Source organism: Mustela nigripes, chromosome 13, assembly GCF_022355385.1.
Source record: "Mustela nigripes isolate SB6536 chromosome 13, MUSNIG.SB6536, whole genome shotgun sequence".
Lineage (NCBI taxonomy): Eukaryota > Metazoa > Chordata > Mammalia > Carnivora > Mustelidae > Mustela > Mustela nigripes.
Window position 1 is genome coordinate 114,891,219 of NC_081569.1, and position 21,391 is coordinate 114,912,609.

General features: G+C 44.1%; 1 pseudogene; it reads right to left on the reverse strand.

Moving 5' to 3' along the window:
• Positions 1-2,036: 2,036 nt before the first annotated feature.
• On the reverse strand, positions 2,037-2,615 carry LOC131999446 (ragulator complex protein LAMTOR1-like; annotated as a pseudogene).
• Between the last annotated feature and the right edge of the window lie 18,776 nt (positions 2,616-21,391).

Here is a 21,391-nt window from a genome sequence, read left to right on the forward strand (position 1 = left end):
GGGGAACCTTCTTACACTGTTGGTGGGAATACAAGTTGGTGCAGCCACTTTGGAAAACAGTGTGTAGATGTAATGAAAAGAAGGGCCATCTGTACCCCCAATGTTCATAGCAGCAATGGCCACAGTCACCAAACTGTGGAAAGAACCAAGATGTGTTTCAATGGACAAATGGATAAAGAAGATATGGTCCATATATACAATGGAGTATTATGCCTCCATCAGAAAGGATGAATACCCAACTTTTGCATCAACATTGACAGGACTGGAAGAGATTATGCTGAGTGAAATAAGTCAAGCAGAGAGAGGCAATTATCATATGGTTTCACTTACTTGTGGAGCATAAGGAATAACATGGAGAACATGGGAAGATGGAGAAAAGAAGGGAGTTGGGGGAAATTGGAGGGGAAGACAGACTTCTTCCCCAGTCTCCCCCAGAGACTGTGGACTCTGAGAAACTAATTGAGGATTTTGGAGGGGAGGGAGGTGGGAGGCTGGGTGAGCCTGGTGGTGGGTATTATGGAGGGCATGTATTTCATGGAGTACTGGGTATGGTGCATAAACAATGAATTCTGGAGCACAGAAAAGAAATTTTTAAAAATTAATAAAAATTAACAATTTCAGATTAAATAATCAAACCAGAACCTACCATGTTTAAAGAGAGAGAGCGAGAGAGAAAGAGAGACATTCAGCAGGAAGACCTCTTACTTGCTAATCCTGCAAGAATTTAATAAGGAATAATGACAAGAACACTGGAGATGATGTCAGAAGACCTGGTCTCAAGTTTTGGTCCCATCTTCTTAGTTGTCTGGCTTCAAGCGGATAACCTAACATTTCCTAACTGTGATTTCCCATCCGAAAAAGGGCATGATAATAGATCTTTAAAATGTTGAAAGGATTAAATGAGATGACAGTTTAAAAATTACTTCTCACTTCAGGGTCTCATGGGTTTCTCAGTCAGTTGGGCATCTGACTCTTGGTTTTGGCTCAGTCATGATCTCATGGGTCCTGGGATTGAGCCCTGAGCCAGGCTCTGTGCTCATCAGGGGGTCTGTTTGAAATTCTGCTTGAAATTCTTTCTCCCTCTGACCTGCCTCATGTGCTCTGGCATACATGCTCTCTCACTCTCTCTCAAATTAAAAAAAAAAAATTCTCATCTTCAAACTCAGATTCATACAGCCCTCACTTCCAAGCCTCCTCAACATGTTGATTGAATAAGTGGATAACATGATCGTAATAAAAAGCAGAATATGGTAAGTGAAAAAATAAAGTATAAGTGCGATTGGAATATCAAGAGAGAAGAGAGGAAATAGAAGTGGGAAAAGCAAATCATCAATGAGGGAATATGCAACAAATCAATGAAAAAAAAACCAAGAGAATTGCATGGAGCACTGGATGTTATATGTAAACAAGAAATCTTGGAGCTCTACATCAAAAACTGATGAGGTATTATATGGTGACTAACATAACACAATAAAACTTTTTTAAAAAGACTCAAAGGGGAAAAAACTGTTGATTAACAGAGTGGGAGGGATTGGGGGTGGGCAAAATAGATGAAGGGGATAAAGAGGTACAAAATTCCAGTTATAAAATAAGTGATGGGGATGTAATGTACAGCATAGGGAATATAGCCAATAATATTGTAGTAACAAACCCTGGTGAGGTGCACGTGAGCACCAAGTCAAGGGAGAGGGAGAATGGAGTGAGGCCAAGGGAAGGTAGGAAGAGGGCTCCAAAGACCCCCTAGGGATCACCCTCACAGTGATACCTCCACTTCTCCAGTGACAGTGAAGACGCTGCTAGTGAAGACTATTTTTGACCCTCACCCCAACCCTGGCCAGGGTTTTGAATGCCAACCCCAAATGGTTCTACCCTCCCTTGGTCCATCCTCATTTGCTCAGGCTTCCACTCTTCCACACTCTTCTCTGTGGTAGGTAGCATGTTAGGGTACTGTGTGAGCCCCTGAGATGTTGGGGCCAGCCAAGGCAGGATGGAGGTGGGGCAAAGAGAGAAGAAGGGCTGTTCAAGGATCCTTCTCCTCATGGAAACCCAAACTGTACAACCAGCTCCTCTTTTGCATCCACAGGGATCTGAGAAAGTGCACTGTAGGCATAAGCAGCTCTCCTGGAGACCTGCTGCGAGTCTGGGGAGGGGATGGGCTAGCTGGCCAGCACTTGGCGGGGCTGGCTGGTAAGAGACGGAAGCCATGGCAGCTTCTTTCAGTGGGTCAGGCTGCTGCTCAGCACAGCTAAGCGAGTGTCTACTGCCTTGCCCGGTCCATGTACTCGTGATGCTCCCTGTCCACAGCAGACACGTCAGTGATGTTGTTGGCTGTCTTAGCAAGGCTGGAGGAGAGCAGGGCCTGCTCATCTACCTGCACAAGTGGGAGGCAGGCTGTGGTAGTTGGCTTCTGCCTCTTTGAGGGCTTTGGCGGGGGCAGGGGGGTGTTGGCTGCTAGAGTCCAGCAGCAGCTTCCGCTCCTCCTGGTTCTGGTCCGAGTACTTGTTCTTGCTGCTGTAGCAGCACCCCTGGCTGGGGTCTAGCTGGGCGCTCAGGCCAGGGGAGGAGAGCCGGCATCCCTTGGGATCCCTTCTATCACATGACCTGTGTGGCTGCATCTAGCAGACAGCCACCTGCCTCCCCACCTAGCCCTACTCAGAGGTGCACAGCTGCCCTTGTTCCTCTATGCTTTAAAGTCTATTTTGTGGTAAGCAAAATATGTCAATCTGAGAAAGACAATTATCGTATGATCTCATTGATATGTGGAATTGAAGAAACAAAACAGAGGAGCATAAGGGAAGAGAGGAAAAAATAAAACAAAATGAAATCAGAGAGGAAGACAAACCAGAAGAGTCTCTTAATCACATAGGAAACAAACTGAGGGGTGCTGGAGGGGAGGGGGATGGAGGGAGGGAGTGATGGACATTAAGGAGGGCATGTGATGTCATGAGCCCTGCAACTGATGAATCACTGACCTCTACCTCTGCAACTAATAGTACATTGTATGTTAATTAATTGAACTTAAATTAAAAAACAAAAATTTAAAAATAAAGCCTATTTTGTCTGATTAAGTATTACTACCTAACCTTTTCACTTTCATTTGCATGGAATACCTTTGCCATGAGTTTCAGTCTATGTGTGTCTTTAGGTGTGAAGTAAGTCTCTTGTAGGCAACATATAGATGGGTCTTTGCTTTTTTTAGTGCATTCAGTCACCTTGTGTCTGCCTTTTGATTGGAACGTTAGACCACTTACATTTAAAGTAATTAATTGACAGGTGTGTACTTATTGCCATTTTGTTATTTTCTGTAGTCTTCTCCTTTTTTCTTACTCTCTTCCCTTGTGATAGATGATTTTAATGTTATGCTTGGATTTCTTTTTATTTTTTATTTTTTGTATACCTGTCATAGGTTCTCAGTTTGTTACCATGAGGTTCATATATAAAATTCTAAGCATATAACAGTCCATATTAAGCTGATGGTCGCTGAAGTTTGAACACATTCTAAAAGCACTACATTTACATTCCCCCGCTCCATGTTTTATATATATAATATCATACTTTGCATCTCTTTATGAATCCCTTTACTCATTTTTGATATAATTGATTTTACTTTTGTCTTCCAACCTTCATATTAATTTTATAAGTGATTGATATTCTACCTTTATTATATGTTTGCTTTTACTAGTGAAAGGTTTTTATTTCATAATTTTCTTACTGCTCTTGTCTTTTCCACTTAAAGTGGTCTCTTTAGCGTTTAGTGGTGATGGATTCCTTTAACTTTTTTTGGTCTGAAAAATTCTTTATCTCTTCTTCAATTAATGACTAATTTTTCATTTCAGTTGTATTCTTCAGATCTGACTGGTTCATTTTTATATTTTCTATCTCTTTATTGAAGTTGTCACTGAATTCATTCAGTCTCCTCTCATATGGGGAGCATCTTTATGAACATTACCTTGAATTCTTTGTCAGGTAGATTTTTCATCTCTATTACATTTAGTTCTTTTTCTGAAGCTTTGTCTTATTCTTTCATTTTAAGCATATTCCTCTTATCTTTTCATTTTATCTGACTTTCTCTGTTTTTTTTTTTCCCCTGTGGGTTAAGGGAAACATACCTCTGCCAGTCCTGAGTATTGTGGGTTTGTGTGGGAATATCCACCGTGTAGACTACATGTACCTTTTGACTCTGACTGCTTGGTTGGAACTGTGGTGGACTTGGGCTGGGTGGTTCCAGGGCTTAGGTCCACACTAAGGCCACCCTGGAGGGGCAGCTGGAGCTAAAGTGGGCATGAACCAACAGATCCCAGGGTGCTTTGCACAAGGGCTGCCCTGGCAGGACAGCTGGGCCTGGAAGAATATGGCTCTCCATGCAGGAGGCACTTTGGGGAATGGCTGAAGCTGAAGCAGGCATGGGCTTGGGGTGTCACGGGATGCTGTGTGCTTGGGTTGTCTTAGTGAGTCAGCTGGAGCTGGAGTGGGTGGAGGTCAGGAGTGGCCTGGTGTGTACCATGCCAGGGCAGCCTTGGTGGGAAGGCTGGAGCCAGGGTAGGCATAATCGGGGAGCCACATTTGTGGAACAGCTGAAGCTGGTGTGGGCTAACGGCCCAGGGCCCACTGAGGGGGTGGACTAGCTAGAGTCCTGCTCCCATCTGCATTATCATAGTGGAGGGATAATATAAGCATCGGTGCTTGCCAGCAGCTCCAACCTCAGAGAGAGTTCCAATAGTTCCCCAACTCTTTGGTGGACACTCAAAGATTCTTAAATGGGTTTCCTTCACTTATAGTCTAGTTGACCTTTAAACCACTGGGTTTTTGTTTTGTTTTGTCTTGTGTGTGTGTGTGTGTGTGTGTGTGTGTGTGTGTGTGTTGTTTGTTGTGGGTTTTTGGTTTTTTGGGGTTTTGTGGGTTTTCCTGTTTGTTTTTTGTTTGTTTTGTTTTGTTTTGCTGTGTCCCAGGTTAGGTGAATCTGTGCCTGTCCCTCCAACCCGCCACCGCTGCCCCACAGTTCATAGCACCAGGTGTGGGGTTTTGGTCATTATTGTGTCTCTGTCTCTTCTCTGTGTGGCTCCCCCATCCTTTGCTGTGCAGAGCTGTTTCATCAGCCCTACCTCAGTTCTTTCTCAGGAGGAATGACTATGTAGGTGTAGATTCTGTATGTCTGTGGGAAGAGGTGAGGTCAGAGTCTTCCTACACCATCATCTTCAACCCTTCCTATATTACATCTCAGATGTACAAATTTTGTCTTCCTATTCATATCCCCTGTACGGTGACAGTGAGTGTAATAATCAAACATAGTGATTATTCTCTTAATACTTGTTGAATGGATACATAAGTTAATTGTCCTGAAATTGGACCAGAGAACATGTGAGTGACAGGATCAGTTTCTCATAGACCACTATGAACTGTTATCCTTGACTAGATTCCTTCTTCGAATACCTTATTCCTTCTAAACCAGGTCTCCCCTCATGCCTACTCCCTGATGATAGTGCAAATTTTATCATCTTTTGGTTTCTGAAACTTAATTCTAGTGTCAGTCTTGAAGTGCACTTTATCATTTAACTAATGGTGGGAACAAGATGGATTCATATATTATTTGATGTAACCTTCATAGTTACCTTCAGAGTAAGTATGGGTAAATCTATTTTGTAGATGAGGTAGCTAAAGATCAAGGAAAATTTTAAGATTTTTTTTTTTAATTTGACAGACAGAGATGACAAGTAGGCAGAGAGGCAGGCAGAGAGAGGAGAAAGCAGGCTCCCCGCCGAGCAGAGAGCCCGATGCGGGGCTCGATCCCAGGACCCCGGGATCATGACCCAAGCCGAAGGCAGAGGCTTCAACCCACTGAGCCAACTTGCTTAAGAGTTCATGGCAAGAAAGAAGCATTATCAGAATTTGAATGTACGGCTTAGGCGTTGATGGTCTTTCTAATACACCTCCCTTTCCCAAAGAACCAGAGACTGATGCAATTAGGATTCCTGGTAGCTTGGTGGAATTATTCAGACTTCATAAGATAAGCATGCAGGTAGGTCCCTGATTGACTGACTATGTTAAAAACCATTTTCTGAATTTCACATTCATTTTTCACAGGAAGGGTGAAATTAGCAAATTATTAGTAACAATAGTAAGAACAAAATAGCAGTAATAGTAGTGGTTCCTGTGACGAATTGTGCTGTCAGCTTAATTAAGCTAGAAACTGAGTTTCTCAAACTAAGTTTTACTATATTTAGGCTTTGGTTAAAGCCTAAGACTTAGGCTTTAACCAAAGAAAAAAACGTGTTTAATTTGGAGGGCAGAAGTGAACTAGTAGTTTTTGAAATTATTTTTGCAGTTGTGTATGACAACGGACAGTGTCAAGGTACCTGGAGGGTTCTAGCTCATTCTTGTTTTCCTCTGTCCCATCCATAATTCTTCTTCCTAAAACTTGTCCATGATGATCAAGAGAAGACCCAGGCCTACCCCTAGAACCCTGAGCATGGACACGCAGAGGAGGTAGAAACACAGAGGCAAAAATTTCCTTTTATATTCCTACTTCAGAAAGCGGGATGTGGGCGGCTTTTCACATTGACTGCTTGGTGTTTCCTTCTCTGATTCAGTTGGACGCTCTTCTGGACCTTTATTTTCCACTTCCTCCACAGTTGTGTAAAGTCTAAGTTTTAATGTGGATCACTTATCCTAAAACACTGATAGTGACTCTGCACCCCTGACTGCATCCTGAATGATAGTTATTGGTATAGAATAGAGGAATAGAATGCAAGTTGGGAATGTGGAATTGGTTCTCTGTAGCATTCCTTCAGAATGGTTATTTAAATTATCGTCAGTGGTTCCTGGAATCAAGTATCTGATGCCCTAGATCATTTTAGTCAAAGTGTTGAAGGAATGTGGGACTGGTTAGTTGTTTGGGGTGTACTAGAGATCTTGGAGAAAGAAAATGAGATCAGACTTTTAAATGTTTAACTCAAGTTCCTGGTACAAATATATAATGTCTATGTATCTATGTATCTATTCCTCTACCTACCTCTCTCTATTTCTAGATATTTTTTGACAAAAAAGTAGAATTCTACTACACATCATAGTTTATGACTACTTTTGTTAGTTTGTTTGGTTGGTTTTGTCCTAATAATACATCACAAAGACATTTATTCATACAAAAAAGTTTTTCTATAAATATCTAAAGATGAAAAAATAGATTAAAATCATATAAAAAGATATCAGACTCATATTAAAATAAGGAAATAATCACCTTTCTACCATGAGTTTGTCAAAAGTTCAAAAAATCTTCTAGTTATTCCTCATTCAGTAGAACAACAAAAATCTGTATCTAAAAGCCACCAAGCTAATTAATAAAGCCTCTGGCATTGATTAGAGTAGATAGCTAAAAGACTGGTAGTAATCATTTCTGGAGAGTAGGCTTTTGATTCAGTCCCAGGCAGTCATCACTGAAGTTGGGACTTCTGCATAAGCCACCAAGCATATATTCGATTGTGCTATTGTGAAATAAGTTACAGATAGCATCACAAAGTTAACAGTAGGAATAAAACAGTTTGTAGCAGCTATGAAACAGAATTCAGAAGGAATAAAATGAAAAGTAAAAGTTCTTTCCTCCAGGTTTATCAGTTCCACTCTTTAAAGGGAACCATTGTTAAATAATTTCTGTGTAAGTGTCTAGAAATATAGATTTTATATATTCATTTGAGAGACGGAGAGAGAGCATGAGCAGGGAAGGGGTAGAGGGAGAGGGAAAGGGAGAAGCAGACTCCCTGCTGAGCAGGGAGCTGGTTATGGGGTTAGATCCCAGGACTTCAGGATCATGATCTGAGCCAAAGGCAGGTGCTTAACCCACTGAGCCATCACAGGTGCCCCCTGCCTGTGCTGAATGAATGAATGAATGAATGAATGAATGAAATGAAACAACTAAACCCAGATGATGGCATATCTGTTTACAACATGGTTTCCTGAATATTTTAAGCTTATGTTGAGACCAAGTGCTCAAAAAAAGGTTCCTGTCAAAATATTACTGCTCATTGGTAATTACGTACCCAAGTGCTCCAATGCAGATGTACAATGAGATTATTGTTGATTTCATGCCTCCTAACACAACATCCATTCTACAGCCTGTAGATCAAGAATTAATTCCAACTTTCAAGTCTTATTACTTAAGAAATACATTTCAGGGGCACCTGGGTGGCTCAGTGAGTTAAAGCCTCTGCCTTCGGCTCAGGTCATGGTCTCAGAGTCCTGGGATCAAGCCCCGCAACAGGTTCTCTGCTCAGCTGGGGGCCTGCTTCCTCCTCTCTGCCTGCCTCTATGACTGCTTGTGATCTCTGTCTATCAAATAAATAAAATCTTTTTAAAAAAGTTCATTTCAAAATAGAAAAGAAATATGTTTCAGAAGTCTATAGTTGCCATAGAGAGCAATTCCCCTGATGGATGTGTGCAAGATAAATTGAAAAACTTTCGGAAAGAATTCCCCATTCTAGATGGCACTAAGAACATTTGCAATTCATGGGAAGAGGTCAAAAAATCAATATTAACAGGATGTTGGAAGTTGATTCCAGTGCTCATGGATGACTTTGAGTAGTTTGAGAACCCAGTAGAGTAAGATGTGATGGAAAGAGCAAGAGCAGTAGAATCCGAAGTGGAGTCTGAAGATGAGACTGGATCGCAGCAATCTCGTGTTAAGGCAAATGGATGTGGAGTTGCTTCTTATGGATGAGCAAAGAAAGCAGTTTCTGGAGATGGGATATACTCCTGGGGAAGACTGCTTAAATGACAACAAAGGATTTAGACTATTACATAAATTTAGTTGATAAAGCAAGCTACAGGATTTGAGAGGAGAACTCCAATTTTGAAAGAAGTTCTGTTGTATCTGCTGTGATTCTACTGTGCTATCAAATGGCATCACATGTTACAGAGAAATTGTTTGTGAAAGGAAGAGCAAATGTCCTTGTTGTCTTCCCCATTTGAGGAACGCCTTGTAGGACCACACTTGGAAAATAAGGACTTTCATTTTTTAAATTTTTTTTTAATTTTTTCAGTGTTCCAAGATTCATCATTTATGTACCACACCCAGTGCTCCATGGAGTGCGTGCCCTCCTTAACACCCACCACCAGGATCACTAATCCCTCTACTCCCTCCCCTTTAAAACCCTTCGTTTATTTCTCAGAGTCCACAGTCTCTCATGGTTTGTCTCCCCCTCCGATTTCCCCCAACTCAATTTTCCTTTCCTTCTGATGTCCTCCATGTTATTCCTTATGCTCCATGAGTGAAACCATATGATGATTGATTTTCTCTGCTTGACTTATTTCACTCAGCATAATCTCGTCTCAACTATGTTGATGCAAAAGTTGGGTATTCATCCTTTCTGATGGCTGAGTAAAATTCCATTGTATATGTGGACCATCTCTTCTTTATCCATTTATCTGTTGAAGGGCATCTCGGCTCTTTCCACAGTTTGGCTATTGTGGACATTGCTGTTATGGACATTGGAGTACATACGGCCCTTCTTTTCACTGCATCTGCATCTTTGGGGTAAATACAAAGTAGTGCAATTGCCAGGTCATAGGGTAGCTCTATTTTTAATTTTCTGAGGATTCTCCATATTGTTTCCCAGAGTGGCTGCACCAAGTTGCATTCCCACCAACAGTGTAAGAGGGTTCCCCTTTCTCCACATCCCTTCCAACATTTGTTGTTCCCTGCCTTGTTAATTTTGGCCATTCTAACTGGTATAAGGTGGTATCTCAATGTGGTTTTGCAATGTGTTTTTAACTCTGAACTTTGGTCACATTTTACAGTAGACATGATGATCACTATTTTGTGATCAATAAGTTATAGAGTAAATATTAATTACTTAGCACTTAGTAGGTACCAATTAAATGCTGTTTTCTACCCATTTTTCCCCTCAGCTTTCCTTTTCTCTTCAAAAACCTAATAAGAGTTTATATGAGAAAAAGAACCATTCAAGATTTGGATTTCAGTGAGTTACATTTCAATCCAAGAAAAGAACCTAATAAATTTAAAAATATGTAGAGGAGGGAAATTTTACTATCAACGTTTCCTATTTCCCCACTGGTTTATTATATGTGCAGTATCCTTGGAACCCCCACTTGCCCTCATTAGGCTTTGGAGTAAGTTAAATTGACAAGAGCATGATATTCATGCTCCTTGCTGTGCCATGAGAAATAAAGTCCTTTGTCTCTGAACCAGGCATCTCATCTTCTGCTACCATCCATGAAACTTAGGCCACTTTTAGGCAACAAGCTTGAACAATGGAAACCCGATTACGGTAACAGGCCACAGCAGCCACCAAGCTGAATGCAAACAGGCTCATTAAGTGACCCACCTTGAAATGGCCACAGGCCATAACTGACCAATTACAAGCAGGCACAATTCCTGAGATTACCAAAAGAGTGAAAAATCCCCCCCCCCCAGCCCCTTTCCCATAGCTCCCTCACTCTACTCTATAACTGTGGTCCCCCACCATCACCTCGTCCCAGTCTTTCCTTTGCTCTCCTGCCTGCCACTCCTTTACCGTGTATTCAGTAAAGTTCGGTCTCTTGTTCTGGCTTCAGTAAATTCTTTCACCATCCACCTTGCTGGACACGCCACATGTGGTGCCCCCCCATCCAATCACCGTGCCCCGCAAAACTGTGGCAGGCTAACTTGTTAGCTTGCACAAAGGGTAAAATCTTAGACCAAACACATTTCTTGACAGATTTTGGTGACAAAGATGGGATGCTAACAGAAATATGCTTTTCTGGAACAAAGAGAACAAAGGCTTCCACAGGCCAGACTGATCCGCTGCTGAGTCCTCGTGATCAAACAGTGGTCAAGAAGAGAGTGAGGGTTCCTCTCTGTCCTACGTTCAATAAATGCTTAGAGAATGAGCAATGAGTTAGGGCTCAAACAGGTCTCAAAGGCTCCTTTGACTGTTGTTCATTCTCCTCCAGAGAGGGATGAGGAAGAGATGTCATTACGACAGTAGAGGCAGAGATCCATATAGCCCTAGCCCAAATGCAGTACGGCTGTAGCTGCTGACTCAAGGCATCCTTAACGCAGAAATAAATGGTGTCCACAATGAAGATTTAGAAATCGAGTGGGCTCCAAACATTAGAAGCTACTTTGGTTGAGCCTTAAGCAGCGCAGGTCAGGGTTTAGTGCAGGTGTCTCTAATCTCCATTGTACGGTCGAAAGAGAACTTCAACTGCCTCCATTTTTACCTCAACCTTTCTAACTGATCAAGTTCTTTTTTCCCACTTGTATCTTAACTCAGGCAAAAGACCCTGTAGGCAAAACATCCCCTGAAAGGAACCAAAACTACCCTCTCAAGCAGTTAGGGCTGCCGTGAGCCAGCAAGCCCCCACCCGTGACGATGATGTCCTGACCGTCTACTGCCCATCTGCATGTACCCACTGACTTTTGCCTCATGTTTTCCTCCTGTAAACCTGGAAGTATTTGCAGTGCATTGGAGACGGTCTTTGAGATGCTAGTCTGCTATGTTCCAGGTATTGGCCTCACTGATATAAACTCCTTTCTCATTTCACCATCACTCGTCTCTCTGCCTTTGGATTTTGTCAGCCGTGAGTCTGGTCTGTTTGGGCCCACCCAGAGCTGGGTGCTCTTATGCCACTGTGCCCCAGCTACATTTGTATGGATTCTTCCCTATTGCCAATGGCCTGGCTGTTTGATCTGCTACTTAGAATACAACAGACTGGCACACTGATGACACACCCTTTGGGGCCATGAACCCTGGAAACAAGTTGTAGGGACTGAACCATCTGGATCACTCATGTAGATGTCCCTGGTAAAGAGCAATTTCTCTGATGAGACCAATGGGAATCGAACTAGTGATCAAACTTTGTACCACCCATCATGCCATACATGGCAGAACATCTACCAACATATACTGGGCACACACTTATGGTTCAGGAATTACAAGCACATAACACATTTATTTCTACTATACAAGGCAGAAGATAAAAGACTATTTCTTTTTAATTTTATCTTATTTTTTAATTTTTAAAAAAATTTTGTTCAGTTAGCCACTGTATAGTACATAATTAGTCCTTGATACGATGTTCAACAATTTGTTAGTTAATTATAACACCCAGTGCTCATCACGGCAGGTGCCCTCAATACCCATCACCCTGTTACTCCCTCCCCCTGACCCTTCTCCCCTCTGAAACCCACAGATTGTTTCTCGAGGCCTATAGTTTCTCATGGTTCATCTCGCTATCTGATTTCTCCCCCTTTGGATTTCCCTCCCTTCCCCTATGATCCTTTGTGCTATTGCTGATGCTCCACATAGGAGTGAAACCGTATGATAATTGTCTTTCTCTGTTTGACTTACTTCATTTAACATAATTCCCTCCAGTTCCACCCCTGTCCATGCAAATGGTGGGTATTCGTCATTTCCAATGGCTGAACAATATTCCATTGTATATATGGACCACATCTTCTTTATACATTTGTCTGTTGAAGGGCATCTCAGCTCCTTCCACACTTTGGCTATTGTGGATATTGTTGCTATGAACATTGGGGTGCATGTGCCCTTTCTTTTCACTATGTCTGTATCTTTACCCCAAAGATACCCCAAAGATAAAAGACTGTTTCTGGGGACGCCTGCGTGGCTCAGTTGGTTGGACGACTGCCTTTGGCTCAGGTCATGATCCCGGAGTCCCGGAATCGAGTCCCGTATCCGGCTCCCAGCTGCATGGGGAGTCTGCTTCTCCCTCTGACCTTCTCCTCGCTCATGCTCTCTCTCACTTTCTCTCTCTCTCAAATAAATAAATAAAATCTTTAAAAAAAAAAAAAAAGACTGTTTCTGATGCAGAGGCCACCACTGCCTTCTAGATTTGTGATGCCTTCCAGGCTTGTGATTCCTGCTGAAAGCTTCTGCCTGTTTTGAGGTTAGAGAGCCCACATTGCAGAGCCCAGCTCCTGGCAGACTGAAGACCCAAGAACTTTGAGCCTTTCTTGGGGCTGCCAGCAGTACCCAGCCATGGTGGACACTTTCTGAAGTTCCAGTATCACTGTTTGAATCTCAGCCAAACTTGGCCACATGGTTGGAACCTTTGAAATTAATCTGGGTCTGAACCATTTGCATCCTGACGGTGGTACGGTGGTAGGGTGTTGTAGTAAAAAGGCCTGACATTAAGGTTTTGATTGCTGAGGTGCCCATTCCAAAGCTATCACAAATAAATACATTGTTAGCTATACAAATAGATAAAGAGCCAGGACACTCCACCCATCAAGCTTGCCTTTTAGGAAGCCCTGGGTCTTCCTTTAGCCCAGGTAACTAAACCCTGGGATCCTTTTTTCCTTCCTGCACTCGAATTCCCACTCTTTCATTTTATCAACAATAAGAAGTAAACTGGTGACATTCTCAGCCCCCATAATGATAGAACCCCAGATCTGTGCACTCTCCCCCAATCCTAACCTCGCTATGTGGTCCCAAGGTACCCATGTAGGACTTGTGAGTAATAAACCTTGCTTTTTCAAAGTTCCCTAATGCTTGTTGCTGAGGTGTGTCTTGATCATATTGAGAACCACAAGGGCCAGTCCAGCCACCACACTGGCTCTGGTGGGGGAAATGTCTGTGGAGAGTCACCAGCAGGAGCACAGGTGCAGGAGAGTGGCCCCAGGCATTGCTAGCCAACAGCATCACTATGGATAGACCGAGACCTACACAGAGCACACATTTTATCCCTAAAATCACTCAACAATGAACGGGCAGTAAAGGTATTCAAAGAACCTTCAACATCCAGAAATGTGGTATTATACAAGTGTTGGAAGAACCTCCAAGAATGCAGCTCAAAAAGATTTTAGCTTCTACTTCCCTCACCTACTATTGACTCTCACCCAGTATAAGATGATTTAATCACTCAATGATGCGCTCTCCAGAAAGGAATCATTGCCTCTTTGTTAGAGTGGGCAGTTCCTGGGCTTTCACAGGATGCTGGAGGCCAGCAAAGGGGTAGTCCTGGTCCGCTGTCAGGAAGGTGGAGGCTATGCCCGCAGCCCTCCCAAAACAAAGCCACATGAAGCTGGACCAAACCAGGCAGGCCCAAGACAAGGCCAGAAACCCTGACCAAGTAAAGAAGAAAAAGCACAAAACCCTGCTTCCCAAAAAATCGCCTCCCCAAGTAATAAATATTCCACCCTCTAGTTGACAGCTGTCAAGGAATGATAGAAACCCAGACCCGGGGGTGCGCAACTCACCCTTAAGTGCACCTGTTTCGCTTCCCTGAGTGTGCTCCCACTTTAATAAACTCTTCATGTATACCCTCCAATGTTTTGCCTAGTCTATCTTCACATTCTTTCTTGCCACAAGACCAAGAGCCTCCAGAGACATCCTGGGGACCAGTGGGTGGTGGCCTCAGAGCCTGGGGTTTCCCCAGACTCCCCAGCAACATCTTGCCAACTTCCTTCCTGGATCAAGATAAGGACACAAGGGGTGTCAGGCTATATAGCTCTATTTTAAAAATTCTGGATTCTGCTGTGACCATTCCTAGGCATGGTGATGCCTCCTTCATTCCCCTGGTATATCACTCTGGCAGTACATCCTCAGGGGGTGGGGTGGGGGGAGGGCAGCCTGACCAGAAGGAGGCTTTGAGAATTTAAACTGAATTCTCATGGAATTTTATACAAGTGCCCTGGAGTCACCTGTACCAGGCCCTTCTAGAGGGAAGGTCTAGGTATGAGTAAGAGATTTTAGAAAGATTCTAGGGGTACCTGGATGGCTCAGATGGTAGAACATGTGAGTCTTGCTATCAGGGTCATGAATTTGAGCCCCATGTGGGGCATGGAGCCTACTTCATTAAAGAAAGAAACATTTTGGGGCACCTGGGTGGCTCAATAGATTAAAGCTTCTGCCTTCAGCTCAGGTCATGATCTCAGGGTCCTTGGATTGAGCCCTGCTTTGGGCTCTCTGCTTGGCGGGAAGCCTGCTTCCCCCCTCTCTCTGCCTGCCTCTCTGCCTACTTGTGATCTCTCTCTGTCAAATAAATAAATAAAGTCTTTAAAAAAAATTAAAAAGGGAGGACAAATATCAATTTTGTGGCAGTGGAAAGAGAATAACAACCCTGGAACTTGAGGAGAGAATATCTCAGACCTGGGGGTGGGGGAGAAGAGACATTAAAGATTTTTATCTTTCAGAACTTCCACTGTGACCTTCCTCATGAAGGATATTGTCCTGATGCAGCTCTGCTAGACCCCTGCAGGCATCTAAAATTCAAGGAGCTCCTGACTCTGCCATCCCCTACCAGACAGCTCTAGCCATGATTTGACTATCTCACCTTACCTTCTTGAGAAATCAGTTGGAAAAAACAGGAGTGGCCCCAATTCCTGCACCATGCAAAACACCTGACAATGCCTTCAGATGCCTCCTTCACCTCCACTCTATAGCTACCACTGATCTGGGATGTGGGCGAATACCATCTGACTAGTAGGGTACACAAACAGGACAAATCAGAGAAGTGCCTTTAGTCTCTGCAAACACAAGGACTATATTAAATTATTTTAACTAAATGGAGAAACATAGGACTTATTAGCTATTGGGAAATCATACTGGAGCTATGCTCCAATTGACTTAAGTGCCACATGGAAAGGACCTCAAAATGGTAACCAACATTTTTGGGGCATTTTGTGTATACCAGGAGTAACTGGCCTCTCAGCTGAACACATTCCTCTTAGGGATGGTCATAAAGGGTCTCCCTAGTGTTTAAGGAAACATGACTAGTAGACCATATAGGCCATAAATGATGGCAGAGCTTTCTCCAAAATGAGCATACTCTCCTTCATTTGGGGAGAGATTGCCTGAGACATAATTGACTCATTCCTGCACATCTTCAAGCCAACTTCCACACAATGCTGAGAAATGTGTTCCAACTTTTAGCTCAAGTTAGCAACGATACCACCAAAGCACGGAAAGACAAGAAAATCCACCAGCCCGATATGTTTCCTGGGACAGCCCAGAAGGCATCTCTTCACTGAATCAATAAGGAAGAACACTGGCACTCCTGAGCAGCTCAGTAGTAGCTATGTTCTAGAAGGCCTGGGCTGATGCTGCCACAGACCTGGACTCCAGCTCTCACTGGACATGACAGGATTCCAGAATGGCAGGGGTCACAAGGCATCATTGAGCCATCAAAGCCAAGGCATTTGTAATAAATGTAACATGGATCACACTGGAATGTCCACCTAGGAAACTTTTATTCACAGGGGTCTATGATGATGTCTACTAGAACATGATATCACTATGAGAGAGACAGATGGGAACCCATGAGGACAAGCATGATCTATGCAAACTGAAAGCTCTCCAGAATGATGTTAGCATGGGGGCCCTGGGTGGCTCAGTGGGTTAAGGCTTCTGCCTTCGGCTTGGGTCATGGTCCCAAGGTCCTGGGATCGACCCCCACATTGGGTTCTCTGCTCAGTGGGGAGCCTGCTTCCCTCCCTCTCTCTCTAACTGCCTCTCTGCTTACTTATGATCTCTGTCTGCCAAATAAATAAATAAAATCTTAAAAAGAAAAAAAAAGAATGATGTTAGCAGCCACAATGGAAAACCCTGACCCCCTCACCCAGTTGCCAGACCTGGGCCAGTTATCAGATATGGAACCATTGATGGAAGTGGAAGGAGGATCACCTCAAGCAGGGACTCAGAAGGCAACCATGCATGTATTCATAGAACCCATCCCTTCACTCCTCTGTCAAGTGATACTCGGATCCTGGAGCATGGGAAGTACTCAGATCTTATCAGCAGTTCTCAGGTATAGGGTCTGAGCTGCCATTGATCTCGAGGCAGACAAATATGATGGTGATGGTCCATTAGTGTGGGGGCAGATGGAGGCAAGGCAACAAACCGATTGCTGGCACAGGTCTTTCTCATGACCCATGCCACGTATGTTGTCCTCTTCCCAGCTCTTTGCTGAGAAAGCCGCAGATTCTACTTAGCAGCTGGCAGAATGCTCTCACTGATTCCCTGACAGAGGGAGGTGGGTTCATCACCACAGCAAAGGCCAAGTGAAAGCCCCTCCAACTGCCTCCTCCACCAACACAGGAGCAATATGCCAACTAAGGCAGTAGCAAGATCATGTTTACCTGAAGGACATAAGAATGGTGGTCCATGTTTCTTCTCATTGGAGGTCCTTGTGTGGCCCATGAAAAAAACCTTCCTGGTCATGGGAGCTGCTTGTTCTGTGACCTCCTCAGGTCACCCTTCAGGGAAGTAGTCCACAACAGGGAGCTTGGCTGATCAGCAGTCTCCAGTTGTCTTCCCTCAGTGGCTGCGGGAAATTCGCCCCAGGCCATGGTTCTCTTGGGAAATTCCAGCCATCCTTTAAGCAGGGTGGCATGGAACAGGGTCACTGCTGCCCAAAATAGGAGGCTGGTCACTCTGCCTCAAAGGCTCCTCCTGGCCTGGATGAGCAGGATTCACACCTACTCTGACATCTGAAGCCCTTCCAATACAATCTTATCTTTCCTCTCTCCTTCAATAGGAGAGGTATTGCAGCCCAAAGGCTCTCTTGGTCTCCTCCTATTTCTCCCTCTTTATCTTCAGAGATGTTTCCTTCCAGGAGCCTCCTGAAGGTCTAATCCTGTCTTGACATCTGCTTCTCCAAAGACAGTGGTGCTGATAGGATCTGACAAAAGACCAAGATGGGCTTGGGGCCATGCTCAGTCAACACTCAGCTGGCAAGGAGGACTCTCTCCCTGGAGGAATGTGAAGAAAAGATAATCCCTAGCACAAGGTGGTTGGTAGCCCAAAGGTGAGGAATTGACCAGGGAAGCCACCAAGTCTCCAAGGATTGTAGAGTCGGCCGGTTGTGACTAAGCCATCTTGATGCCCTTTCACCCTGTCAAAGGTAATCAGAATGAGGGGCAACAGCCCTAGTTTCCTAAATGTTAGAGGCCATCTGTGAATGCCAGAAGGCTTTCTTGGTTGCTTACCGAAGAACCCTTATCTCCTGGTGTGGAATAGGAATCGTAGCTGGGAGCCATCTCAGGATCAGACAGGGCCCAAGAGCAGCAGGAACTCATACATGGTCATCTGGAACAAGAGTGTTACCTGTTGTGCTGGGGAAACCAGGTGATTTAAACACAAGATGGAGGGTGCCTGGGTGGCTCAGTTGGTTAAGCCACTGCCTTTGGCTCAGGTCATGATCCTGGAGTTCTGGGATTGAGTCCCACATCGGACTCCCTGCTCATCAGGGAGTCTGCTTCTCTGTCTGACACTCCCCTGTCTCATGTGCTCTCTCTCTCTCTCAAATAGATAAATAAAATCTTAAAAAATAATAATATAAATAAACATGAGATGGTGACATCTGGGTGGATACACCCTGAAAATTCTGGTTCTGCAGAACCATACAGAGGCTCAGAGCTTGTCCCGCACAAGGAACTGTCCCTGCTTCTCTTCCCGGCTGCCCTCCCATGGGGGCTGCTGCGTCATTACGAGCATAAGCTGGCTGGATGAGCCACACTCTGAGAGGAATAGGCTCACACCCAGTAGCTACAAGAGTCTCCCTGGGAAGGACACCGTCCAGGGAATGGGGCCCATGTACTTGTAATGGGACTCTTAGAAACAGGGGGAGGCGAAAGCCCATCCTGGGCAAAGTAGAAATGCTTACTTTTCCATCCCAGTTGGCAGAACAAGGCTGAGAAAAGTAAGCATGGTATACTGCACATGTTACAGGTGGCCAGAGGACCCCTCAGAATGCACAGGTAAAGACCCAGAGAACAGATTGGTGGGTGCCAGAGGCAGGGGCGGAGGGGCGAGCAAAATGGAAGGAGGGAGTCAAAAGGCACAAATGTCCAGTCATGTAATCAATGACCCCTGGGGAAGTAGTGTATAGTATGGTGACTATAGTTACTCAAACTGTATCCTCTATTTGGAAGTTGCTAAGAGAGTACATCTTAAAGGTTCTCATGATAAGAAACAACTCTTTGTAACTATGTTTGGTAACAGATGCTAACTAGACTTACTGCTGTGACCATTTTGCAATCTGTACCAATATCAAATGGTTACACCGTACACCTGAAACTGACAGAATGCTATGTATCCACTGTACCTCAATGAGAGGGAAACAAACAAGCTGTGCTGGGGCAAGGAGAAGCATTACCTCTCAGGAGCTCACCTGTGTCTCTCCTCTACAGGCCAGTCTGGTGAGAGGACAGACTGGCACAGAGCGGTGTTTGTTAGCAGCTAGGGTAACAATGAGGTCTCCGGAAGGAACACAGGCCAGCTGGCTGCACTTGACAGCCCGGAGCCAGGGAACCACAATGACCAGAACAATGGTCAGAGTAGGAGAGGCAGCTAGGGGGATTCCCCATAGGGACTTTTGAGGGAGTACAAGCACAGTCTCTCTAGAGGCAAACAGATGAGTTGTAGCCAAACAGAGTGCTTCTTAACACCTACAATGGGGAGAAGCCAAAACTGGCAGGGCAGGAGGCTGGGAACGGTTGCACCAATGAAAACTCACAATCTCTGTGCGGTTCCTGGAACAAAGACGATTTGCAGAGGCAGAAGCCGTTGACTGAACAGATTGCTGGGTTCCTAGGAGGAAGGACCTATCGACATCATGACACATGGATGAAATGTATAATGGATTCCATAGATAATGGAATGACTCTTCTAGTCCTTCCCCAATGAACCCTAGAGCCATTTTCCCGAGAGTCTGTACGCTAGGGATCAAGAAATACCTCAGACTATTGGACACAGTTTCTGCATTGACATTGATAGTCGGAGCTCCGATGCATCCTCATGGACCTTGTTAGAGTGGAGGCTATGGACATCAGGCAAGAAGTGGAGTCCTAGCTGATATACAGCCTACAGTGGGGTAAGGGGCCTGCTGCCCAGGCCAGTGGTCACTTCCCCAAGTCTCTAGGCATATAACTGGGCTTGGAACATCCCTGCAGGGGATTTGGCACGTGGACCAACATCTGTATCATCCTCCCACCATGAGTCAAAGACTCCTCCTTGATGTTGTTACTTTTAAAAGGAGATTTCCCAAGATATAACTGGTATAGAATAGTTTGCCAAATGTATGTGACCATGAAGCCACGTACTCCAGTCAAAACACAACATTTCCTTCACCCCAAAATCTCCCCTGTGCCCCTTTGCAGTCAGTGCCCTCCATTCAGACCCTGGCAACCATCAATCGGTTCTCTGTCCTGATTGTTTTACCTTTTCCCAAATGTCACATTAAATAGAGTCAGACAGTCTTGCAGTCTATTGGGTCATCTTTCACTCAGCATAATTTTGAGACCCACCCAGGTTGTTGCATGAGTAACTGGTTCCTCTTCATTGCTGAGTAGCCATCCAGTGTGTGGCTAGACCGCTTGACTCATTTACCATTGATGGACATTTGGGTTGTTTCCAGTTTGGAGCTATTATGAATGAAGCTGCTGTGAGCATCTGCGTGCAAATCTTTGTATGGACCTATGTTCTCCATGCATTTGTAGAAACATTTAGAGGTCGGATCGCTGAGTATATAGCCCAGTGTATGTTTACATTGATAAGAAACAGCCAAACTACTATAGAACACTTATGAAAGAAATTGAGAAAGACACAAAAAGGTGGAAAAACATTCCATGCTCATGGATTGGAAGAATAAACATTGTAAAAAGTCTATGCTGCCCAGAGCAATCTACACTTTCAATGCCATCCCTATCAATATACCATTGGCATTTTTCAAAAAGTTGGAACAAACAACCCTAGATGGCTCTAGGGTTCATGGGGGTAGGACTGGGAAAATCATTCCCTTATCTATGTATCATGATGTCAATAGGTCCTTTCTCCTAGGAACCCAGCAATCTGTTTAGCATGGAACCAGAAAAGACCCCAAATTGCCAATGGAATGTTGAAAGACAAGAACAAAGCTGGGACTATCATACTGCCTGATTTTAAGCTATGTTACAAAGTTGTGATCATCAGAACAGCATGGTACTGGCACAAAAACAGACACATAGGTCAATGGAACAGAATAGAGACTCCAGAAATGAATCCTCAACTCTACGGCCAACTAATCTTTGACAAATCAGGAAAAGAATACCCAGCGGAAAAAAAGACAGTCTCTTCAATAAAGGGTGCTGGGAAAATTGGACAGCCACATGCAGAAGAAGGAACCTGGACCATTCTATTTATACCATAATACACAAAGGTAAAGTCCAAACGGATGAAAGACCTCAATGTGAGACAGAAATCCATCAAAATCCCAGAGGGGAATATGGACAGTAACCTCTTCAACATCCGCCATAGCAAATTCTTTCAAGACATGTCTCCAAAGGCAAGGGAAGCAAAAGCAAAAATGTACTTTTGGGACTTCATCAAGATTAAACGCTCCTGCACAGCAAAGGAAACAGCCCATAAAACTAAGAGGCAAGCCATGGAATAGGAGAAGA